Source organism: Pinus tabuliformis, chromosome 1_2 (assembly GCF_031772625.1).
Source record: "Pinus tabuliformis cultivar Carrire ecotype Pingquan chromosome 1_2, CPIR1, whole genome shotgun sequence".
NCBI lineage: Eukaryota > Viridiplantae > Streptophyta > Pinopsida > Pinales > Pinaceae > Pinus > Pinus tabuliformis.
The window spans coordinates 1,055,704,255-1,055,715,150 of NC_142298.1; the positions used below are offsets into that span (position 1 = coordinate 1,055,704,255).

General features: G+C 35.5%; 1 pseudogene; it reads right to left on the bottom strand.

Moving 5' to 3' along the window:
* Positions 1-9,897: 9,897 nt before the first annotated feature.
* LOC149209766 (putative LRR receptor-like serine/threonine-protein kinase At3g47570 pseudogene) lies at positions 9,898-10,620 on the bottom strand (annotated as a pseudogene).
* Between the last annotated feature and the right edge of the window lie 276 nt (positions 10,621-10,896).

The window sequence follows — 10,896 nt, forward strand, 5'->3', positions numbered from 1 at the left end:
ACATGCATGCATACAACACATGGCAGATTACATTGGTAACTCTTCGAGACTTATCCATCCATCCTTTAAATCTATTTTAAAGCAGATTTTCCCTGTTTTTCTCCCTTCATTCAGCTCCGCTGGTCCACGTCCTCCTTGCTCCGCTTTGGATTCCTCCCTTTGTCGAAGGGTGCTAGATGCTCCTGCATCAGACTCCCGAGGCACAAAAATTTATGACCTCCTGGTCATATGCTTCTCCTTGTCCTTAGCAATTCTACCCACTGCATTTCTTCAGTAGAACTGCCTTCATGATCTTTGTGAGCTGCAACCAACCTCTGCCGTAACAGTCTCCTCCTGCTACATGATACCTCACCAAGCTCTCCTCACTCAGTCTTTTGGCATCCTTCAGGTTCTCTTCTTTGGAACCAATTGAGCACACCTTGCTCTAGGTTGCTGCAATCTTCTCACCTTCCACTACTGCCATCTGCACGACAGTAAGACCATAAACTCTCCAGCTTTAGCACCACTGTACCTCCTTCCGCAGAATCTTCTTCCTCTATGGAATCCTTCTCCTCGTAGGAAACTTTCCCTGCTCTGATACCAAATGATGGGGTTGAGATTTTGGGGGTTAATCAAAATCCCAATTCCCTTAAAAATCGATCCTGAGGCCTGTGGGTTATGGCCCACAAAGCCTTGTCGGAAGCGCTTTAGGCTTTAAGCCTTTAACCGTAGACTTGCATTCAACTATCAGTGCTTTCTCCGTCAATTAGGAGCATAGCCTATTGGCCTACAAGCCTTAACCTTTCGGGTCACAGATTATACAGGAAGACTATGAAAACCCCACTCCGGAACACTTTCTAGATTTCAAACTATATGCATCCGCTTTAATAACTATCGGCGGGTCCGTCACTTTAAGCGCCACTCTTCAGAACTCCGATCCACCCAAGCTCCAACCGCCAATCATCTCTATCGACGATATTGCAATATCGCTCATTGGCACCTCTGATTTCCGACCTTCTGATTGTGATCACTTCCGATCGCCGATTATCTCCATCGCTTGTCGGCGACTCTAGCCTCCGACGCCCCGATATGACGATTGCCGATTAGATCTCTGCCATCCATTATTCCTTCAGATCGGACAGTCAGCGCTAAATCGCATATTGGCACATCGACTGTCTTCTGTCTATCGGCTCTTGACCTCTCTGATATGCGATCTCCGATCGCATCTGGGCCGCCGATCTGGACCCTCGATCCGACAGTTGTGGTGTAATCGCAACATTTCAATGATATTTCCAATTTCGCCAAAGAAATTTCGTCGATGCGATTGGAAGGATCTGGACCGTTGATCTATAAAATCCAACGATCGCTGTGCCTCTTTCCTGTTTCTTCCTTAATCTAATTTCACTCACCGATGAAGGATTTCTGTGTTAAATATAGTTCTGCGACAGTCTGGAAACATTTTGGTTAAGCACGCCATCATTCCATTTATGCATGAACACGCATATATAACAACAATCCATTAATTTTTGGATCGTCATCGATCCACCAGTGATCGATGTTCGATCAAACCTGCATGCAATCCAGATTTAAAACCATTCACGCATATATACAAGACAGAGTTGAAAAGACACATATACACGGACACGCTGTAAACACAACACACATTTATTATAATATATACAACACAGTTATAGCGAAGGCATTTCAGCCTTCGAACAAAGCCTCCTTTCGACTACATCGCACCTATCTCAGATTTCACAATTTCTATTTTATATTACTCGGTCTATCTCCTCCTCCTTGAACACGCAGGTTCAACAGACATATCTATATATAAGAAGTGTTGGATCGGATTACTTCAAGGATCCGATCAGATTCTCCATGCTTTCCTATTACAAAAGCACTAAGGCTCTCGGTACATGCATGCTCATGACACATGGCAGATTACATTATAAGTCTTCGAGACTTATCCATCTTTTCCACTTTAAATCTATTTTAAAGCAGATTTTTCCCTGTTTTTCTCCCCTGGTCCACACGCTCCTCTTCACTCCACTTCAGATTCCTCCCTTTGTCTAAGGGTATTGGATTCTCCTGCATCAAGAACAAACATATCCTTTAATTCTAATGAGATCCAAGCCTACAATCCTGGTCCAAATTTCTGGGCTTCAATTTGAAATAGAAATCTTAGATTTGTTGTAGGTATACTCAGGTCCGAGGTTTATGACTGAGATAGGAACCTATCTATCCAAGTTTAAATGTCCTCCACATGTTTAAGCTTTAGGTATCCTCTACTATCAACAATCCAAACTATCAGCTAATCCAAGTTGTCCAATAGGGAGTTGTCATAGGTCTATCCAGGCTTCAGTTCAAAGTTATCACCACAAAAGAATACACCGAAGGTTATGTTTCTCGAACCTAGATCTAAGGCACTGCAATCAATTAATCTGAAATAAGGAGGCTTGACCCAACAAGTCTAAGGAGGTATTCAATCTTTCTAGGCCGAGGTCTTCACAGGTTACCCACTCTTTAGTTTTGACCTTAAACACTGTATTTTTGGCCTCCTATAGTTAACGGGTCATGAACTTATCTTCTTGTCTTATCCTCTGAATTAATTTTCACTGAATGATGGATGAAAAATGAAGTATTACACTTATATTTATACATATTTTCGATTTGAATGAAGGGACATGTCTTTTGGAGGGAGGCCGCCTAGGATAACTGAGCTTAGGTCAGATAGGGTAGAGAATAAGATATATTATCTTAAAAAATCGATTTCTCTTAGACTACAGGGAATTAGAGGTTGAGTGAGGTCCCATTGGAAAGAGGAAGAGTCCTCTACAAGGTCATAGAGGATTCATTGTAACATGATGCCTTCAATATGTTAAAAAAAAATTTCCTTTATGACTGTTCATAAATTTATAGTACAAATCTTGGGGCTTTTAGGGTTCTTTATGCATAAGGAAATTTGAATTAGGATAAGGGTTAGGGAATCTTCATTAGGGCTCCAAGTGTGATCTTCAACAATAATCCATGTCACGACCTTCAATAGTGCTCATATTGACATCAATGACAATTATTGACCAACAATAGTTTATTGTGCTATTTCGATTTGTAGTGTCAGAGATTCTAAGACCCTAATCTAGATTCCAGTGCCATGGAAAACACAACAAGAAGTATATTGGACAATCATTCCCACTTTATTCAACTAATTTTAGCATATGATTATGAATCTCCTTAATATTATTTGCAATTTTAGCAATGACACTATCAGATTTAATTTTGACTTTCTACCACCATGAATAAATGAAACATGATGATGTGTATCAAGATTATATTTTTCCTTTGAAACACATGTTTTAAATCTAGCTAGATTCAAACCAAATGTTTTTAAAATTTCCTTGATCAACCCATATGGCACTCCTCTGCCATGAGATATTTGATGATGCTTGTTTTCATGAAGCGACACCAATTTATGTGTTAGATTTTTAATAGATTTATCACTTTTGTTGACTATACTAGAACATCCCTTCAAGAGTAAAAAATAGTTGTATATATGTAGGATTTAACTTATATTTTGCTACAAAATTTACTTTGAATAGTCATTCTAGTGAGGATCTACATTTTACAACAACATTCATTATGTTCAAATATATCTTCATTCTGTAGAATCCATACTCTATGTTATTGGCATGTAGCATAACATATGGAGGGCATGTCCAACAAGTAGTTTGTAGTCACAATGAGAGATTTTGTTCTATTCCAAACCATCAAGAATATGGAGTAGCTACCAATGCATGCAATATAATGTGCCAATATGAACATAGGAAAATTCAGAGGATGTTCCATGAGTGTTGAATTCAATTGATAACTCCTTCTTTGGTTGTTTGTACTAATTAAGAGTAAAACATCTCTTTCATAAATGAACTCTAAAGAGGAATCATTTTCGTACTCAAACATAATCTCAATTAGTTAAAATTATAAGCCTTTCCATACATAAGATGATATTTTACAAATACTGAATGTTGAAGCTTTGAATGTACAATAGATGAAAAGATTACAAGCAAAAGCTAGTTAACCAAGCCATTTCAATAAAATGGGTTACATAAAATCTTTGAGGGAGACCTTTTAATGGTTTTGCAAATGCAGGTGATAAAGATGTCTCCAATGTATTTTATAAAGTAATTATATGAAATTCAATTCCTACCATGACGATTCCATTACCATGAGTGCAAACTACCATGAAATTCTCATTGGAATTCAAATTTGGAGATACAAATTAGGGGATGAGGATCAAAGAAAAAATGGCTAGAATCTTCATTTGTACAATACGAAATCCATACTTGAATATTGCAATACATAACATGATAGTATAAAACTTCAAGGTGCATGCATGAAGCAACAATTCTACAAACCCTAATATATTGAGAAGAATCAAAATCAAAATGAAGCAAAGGTGAGCATAGGAAATGTGCCTTGTGAAAACATGAGAAACCATAGCCCTCAATGATAGCTAGCTCATCTAGGATTTAACCAACTCAAGACATAATAATACCTATTGAAACCTTCAAAAGCAAAGGGGGACACATAATTTAAGTATATTGGATAAAATGTTTGGGGCGAGGGGTTATAGTAGCCACAACAAGTTCCTTTGATTATTTCTTGTTTTTTATAGTTAGATTTGGACTCCCATTATTGGGTGGAATCGTTGTGCTTCTATCACTAATGGTGGAGGTATTGGAGCCTCTAGATTCCCTTGTATAATTGATGTCAGAGACATAAGTCTCTAGATTCCCTCATGTAATTGATGGTGGATACATAAGTCTTTAGATTCCCTCATATAATTTAGGGTGGATATATAAGTGTGTATGTTCCCTCATATAATTGAGGGTGGAGACATACGTCTATGGATTCCCTAATATCATTGATGTTGGAGGTGGAGGACCTATGGATTCCCTTGTTTGTATGGTCGGTGGAGGTTGGAGGCCTCTAGATTCTCTATTACAGCATAAGTTTTGAAGAGCTATTCGTTTCATGGAGCAAATGAAGGGTGGAGGTGGTAGAACTATGGATTCCCTTTGAAAGGTTGACTACAATAATTCAACTGGAAGGTGGAGGTGGTTGGTCCTCTAGAGTTCCTATTTCAACTAGTAGCATTGGTTCTATCCCTTGAACAAACCTCCTTAGGCTCTGGAATCTAGCTCGGGGATGACTAACTACAAGAAAGGGCCACAATGAAGTCCAATTTGAGTATGGGTGGAGATTTGAAAGCCCAGACTCAGTCACCTAACTCATAATATAAGGTATCTATTTACTCAAGCTATTGCATTTTTACTACTATGCATATGTTTAATGTGTGGATTTAATGCCTGTAATGATACTAGTTCAATATGCTCATTTAATGATTATGATGTGATGAAGAGTGTGAATTCTTGTACTATGCTAAAGTTATGTGCTATGGATGAGGGTTGGTTCATTCCTGCAGGATTGATGTATCCTCATTTACTTATGTTTCATGTGTTATGACTATATGTCAACACAGGCTTGTTAATTGACTAGATTAATGATTAGGGATATGAATCTAGAATGAAAAATGTATTAAATATGTTTCGAATACCTTCATTTTAGTGGAATTATTCCTGTGTTCATATTGGGGTAATTTGATTTGACTGATTCAGTCCAATAGAGGTGAGTCGACTAGTTTGAGTCATTTTAATGGGTTTTACCTAGTTAAGGTAAGTTGATTGGTGTGGGTTGTCTTTCACTGATGTTGCCAGATCACGCTATGTTGATTGGTTGTAGTTGACTAGTTTTATTCCATTGGTTCTATGTCAAGAGATAAGTATATTTCCTAAGTATAAGAGATAGGTGAATCTCTGTGCTTATTTCATTATGTTGATGCACACAATTTTCTGGAATGAAATGCTTCTAAATTCCATCATATGCTCTATGTATGTGAGCTTTGGTGATTTGAAAGGAATGCATATTTATGTTGTGATTGGGTTATAGTTAAGTTCCTTGTGATTTTTTGAAGTGCACTTAGATGCATAGTTTTGTGTGTTTTCTAGGCATGTTATTGGCCCAAGATTTATTGTTGTCCTAGTGGCACTAGGGGTAGATTATTCATGTGCCTCAAACATATTTTTTTAATAGCATGGAAGCATTGAGCCATGAATTTCACAATAATGGATTTCAAAATATATATATGAAGTCACAAGTTTCATATCTTGGCACATAGTTGAATCTTGAGTGGTTCCATCCACATAAATGCAAAAAGAAACACCAATTTTTTTTCATGTAAATGACCATAGAATAGGTTGAGAATCACTATGAAGGCCCCATGCCAGAAGAAAGGAAGACATATAGAGTCTTCGTTTCGATGGTCCGAGAATCGGTGAGATGACTATAGGTCAGGGTTAGGCTAGGTTAGGCTTGGGGCAGGCTAGGTTGGGGTTGGGGTAATTGGGGTCAGGAGAAAGTCGGTTAGAAGCAAGTCGGCCCCATTATCTTAGTCAGGTAGAGTTGTTGGTTGAGAGTTTTCTAGGTTAGAGGTCGGGGCTCCAGATGAAAATTACATAACGTTTCTCTTAACGGTTCGACTAATGACTATATGTGAAGAGAGACTTTTCCGCATGAATATTCCATGGTGGATGTGTTTCCATGTAGGCACCGCATAATGTGCTACATGGGTGACATGCGTGGACCACTGCTGACATGGTAAGGCTTTAATGGACTATCTTAAAATGGTCATATCTTTTGATCTGTAAGTCAGATCGAGATAAAATTTATATCATTGGAAAGGTTTCAATGAGATGAATGCAATGGTATTGTCTATTTTTGTTGTTGGGGAGTTCAAAAATGGTAAAAAAAATTATACCCCATCTCCATAATAGAACATTGGAGGTCAAGTCAACATAATAAAGGCACCAAAATTGGAGGTCATGTCAACGTCCATGGGAAGGAAGCTTTTATATTAAAGGCACCAAAATTATAGAGCATGTGCACATTGTATACTATCTATTATACATATCTTGAGAGTACACATTTATATAAGAAAAAGGGGAATATACATCTCGACAATGGTTGAAGAGACCATTCGTAATCTAGGAATGGTAACTAACTTTGCTGATACAATTTTGTCACATGTAAAATATGGTGCCTAAATAAAGAGGCAACTTAAAAATTTACTCCAATCGAAAATAACTACTTCATCCTCAACCACATAAAGACTGTTATGTGCCAAGGAATCTCATGTGTGCTTCAGTTGGCTGCATAACGATCCATGTGATAATTAGACAACATAGCATCCAACTAGAGGTCATATTGAATCTATCCATAATGATTCAACTAAAAATAAAATTAAATGTAGCATCTCCCACAATGGTATGCAAGTGGTTACGGCATTGTGTACTATGCTTCTCGCCATATGCTAAATCTGGCATTTCTCCTCTCCATCTGGAAGATCTGTGAGTTCTCCCAATACTAACATCATACCACCTATTTCTTAGCTAAGTTATTATTGCATTGTTGGTCCCTTGATTCAAAACATGGTACCTAGTAATAATTTATGGTTCTATGTATGCGATCACTTAAGTTAGCACCCCTTTGATTCCATACATACCTAATATATTAAAGCAACACTTAAAACATCCTTTATACTAGTCTAAAAATGATAATAAGATAAATATTAATATCAATCATACCTTGAGTTCCTCTATATGCATATACAAGGCTTTATGATAATTTAAGGTGGAAAATGGATGGTTTGATCAAAATAAAGCAGGGTAATTTCTTAGCAAAAATTCATAATTTCACTGCTCATCAGAAATGTAATTTTCATAAAATAAAATGTAGAAGAATTATGAGAATTTGATGCACGTGTATTACTCCTTGTTGCATTTGTATTGCTAAGGAAATTAGATATGTTTTGTCTCAATATCCTAGTACAACTACATTTCCTCCCAAATCATTTCTAAGGTTCTTGAATACCATTACCACATATTTCATAGTTGTTCATCCATTGGGTGATTTTTTTGAGAAAGAAAACAAACTCATAGCAAAGAAGGTATTTGTATACATTATTCTCTTCAAATTCATCTCCATCCACCTCACAAAAAACACTTACGTGAAATACTTCCTTCACTATGTTTTGAAACAGTAGCATCACTCGTGCAAGTTTACTTCTCCAAAAAACATGTCACTATTTGGTTGCTTCCTGGTAAGCGTTTCCAATAACAAAATGTCATAGATATGTAAATCTAATTTCCTAGACAATATCTCACTTAATCCATACTCTGCATTGAAGTTAACCTTCATTAAATTTTATTTGACTAATGTGTAAAAAATTGTTGATGATAAAAAAATAAAACTAATGTTCTAAAATGTTGTATTTGGGACAGTTTATCCCATGGATATTTTCAAAGTAAGCATTGAAATGTGTTAGTAGGGTTTGCATCAATTAATTTTCATGTCTTCATCCAAAATAACATTATTGGGTTTTAAATAACAATGCATTACTTGAACAAAAGAATCAGGATGAAAGTATTCCATGGAATGGGCCACATCTGTGACGATATCTATTTTTTTTTAAATGTCAGTTCACATACATCTTCATCATTGTTGTCATCTCTACAAATGCTTCTCCAATATTATGCTAGACATAGATCGGAACACTAATATTTAAAATGGAGGTTGGAACATGAAGTTATGATTCTCACCAGATTTCAATTTTAAACCTTTTGTAGAACGTTACATTCTAATCGAGGACTATTGTTAATGACGTAGACAAGTTACTTATGGTGAATTTAAAATATTAATCCATTCATTTGAGCTCTAAAGATAATGCAATTAATTGCATATGGCTTTTTGTGAGAGAGGATTTTATTTTGTAGATATGAATATTGATATTATGGATAATGATAATAATAAATCACATTAAGGTATAGATGAATTTCATCTAGTTAATAAAGTGTTATTAAAGCATTTAAGTTTTAGATTAATAATCACAAATAGATAGTAAACGTTAACAAAAGTTTACTCAACAATTAAAAATAATATTAAAAGTATAATTAACTCCAACATAATTCATAAAATCAATTCATTACGCTAAAAAATGTGTTTATGAGTTATAAATGATTTTTTTATAATTATATCCTTTCATATATAAACAAATAAATAATGGAATTAATTTTTAGAGAATTAAAAATATTAATATTATGAATGGCTAATAAAATAAACCAATTTACAGTTGCAATTCACATAATATTGTGTCACAAAAACATATAATTTTTATTTTGACAACACTGCCATATAGATATAAATACTAATAGAAGTTTACTTCAACAGTTATAAGTTAAAAAAAAAATGTCATTATATGAATAATGACGATATCAATAATGACAATATCTAAATCTTCTCGTATTGCAATTTTGACAAACTAAAATGAAGAAGAACTATGAGCATTTGATGCATGTGTGTCACTCCTTGTTGCATTTGTATTGCTAAGCAAATTGGATATGCTTTGTTATAATCTCCTAGAAGGAACTACATTTTCCCCCGAATAATTTCCGAGGTTCTCTAATACCATTACTGCATCTCTCATAGTTGGTCTTCATTGGGTGAATCTTTCGAACAAACCAAACCACCTCGTATAAGAGAAAAAATGCAATTGAATACATTATTTTCCTCAAAATCATCTCCATCCACCTCCCTAAGAAGGTTGTGATCAATTACCTCCTTAACTATGCTTGGAAAGGCTAGATTTACCCACTTGTGCAAGTTTAGGTATCCATAAAACATATCATTAGTTGGTCATTTCTTGGTAAGCAATTCCAATAACAAAATGCCATAGCTGTAAATATCTCCTTTGGTAGACATTGGTTTGTTGATTTCATACTCTACATTCCAGATAACATTCATCATATTTTACTCTATTGTTCCAGACAAAAATGTTGATGAGACATTTAGAAATAACAAGTAAACATTTAACATTCTAAATGTCATACCTGGTGCAATATAGCCCATAGATCCTTTCAAAGACATTGTTGAAGTAAGTGACTCAGTAGAGGTTTCGCCAATTAATCTTGCAATACCAAAATCTATTACATGCCCTGACATGTCTTCATTAATAATAACATTATTGGGTTTTAAATCACAATGCACTACCTGCACAAAAGAATCATGATGAAGATATTCAATGGCATCGGCCACATCTATTGCAATGTCCAATCTTGTTTTTAGTCCCATTTCACATGCATCTTCACCATTATTGTCATTTGTATTAGGATACAAATGCTTCTCCAAGCTTCCATTAGACATAAATTTGAACACCAATCCTTTGAAATCAATGTTGCAACATGAAGTTATGATTTTGACCAAATTTCGATGTCGAACCTTTTTCAAGACGCTACATTCAGCTCTAAAACTCTTTTCAACATTTTCTTTTAGCAATTGGAAAGCTTTCATAGCAACAGGTGTGCCATCACTCAAAATTCCTTTATAAACTAAGCCAAAATTCCCTGTTCCCGACAAGTTGGCCTTGGAAAATCCATTAGTCGCTATGTGAAGCTCTTGATATGAGATCCTTTTGTGCTCTAACTTTCGCAAAATGGCTTGTGAGAAATCAAAGTTTTGCATTGGCATATTCATTTTCAAAAGGAATCCCAAAAGTAAGCAACATAATATAAAAGCCGTAGCTCCACTCACTTAAAGTATCACTCTTTTCACAAATGAAAAATGACCTCTTTAGGTTTGACATGCAGGTAATTTGTGGTCCACAAAGGTTAGGATTTCCAATTAAGAAAATGAAAATTATTCTATTTGCAAATAACCATCCTTCTAGAGTTTCCCCAATGAAATTGTTGAAAGACAAATTCAACATTTGAAGCATTTTCAAATTCTTGAGAGTGGCCATTGGTATTGCAC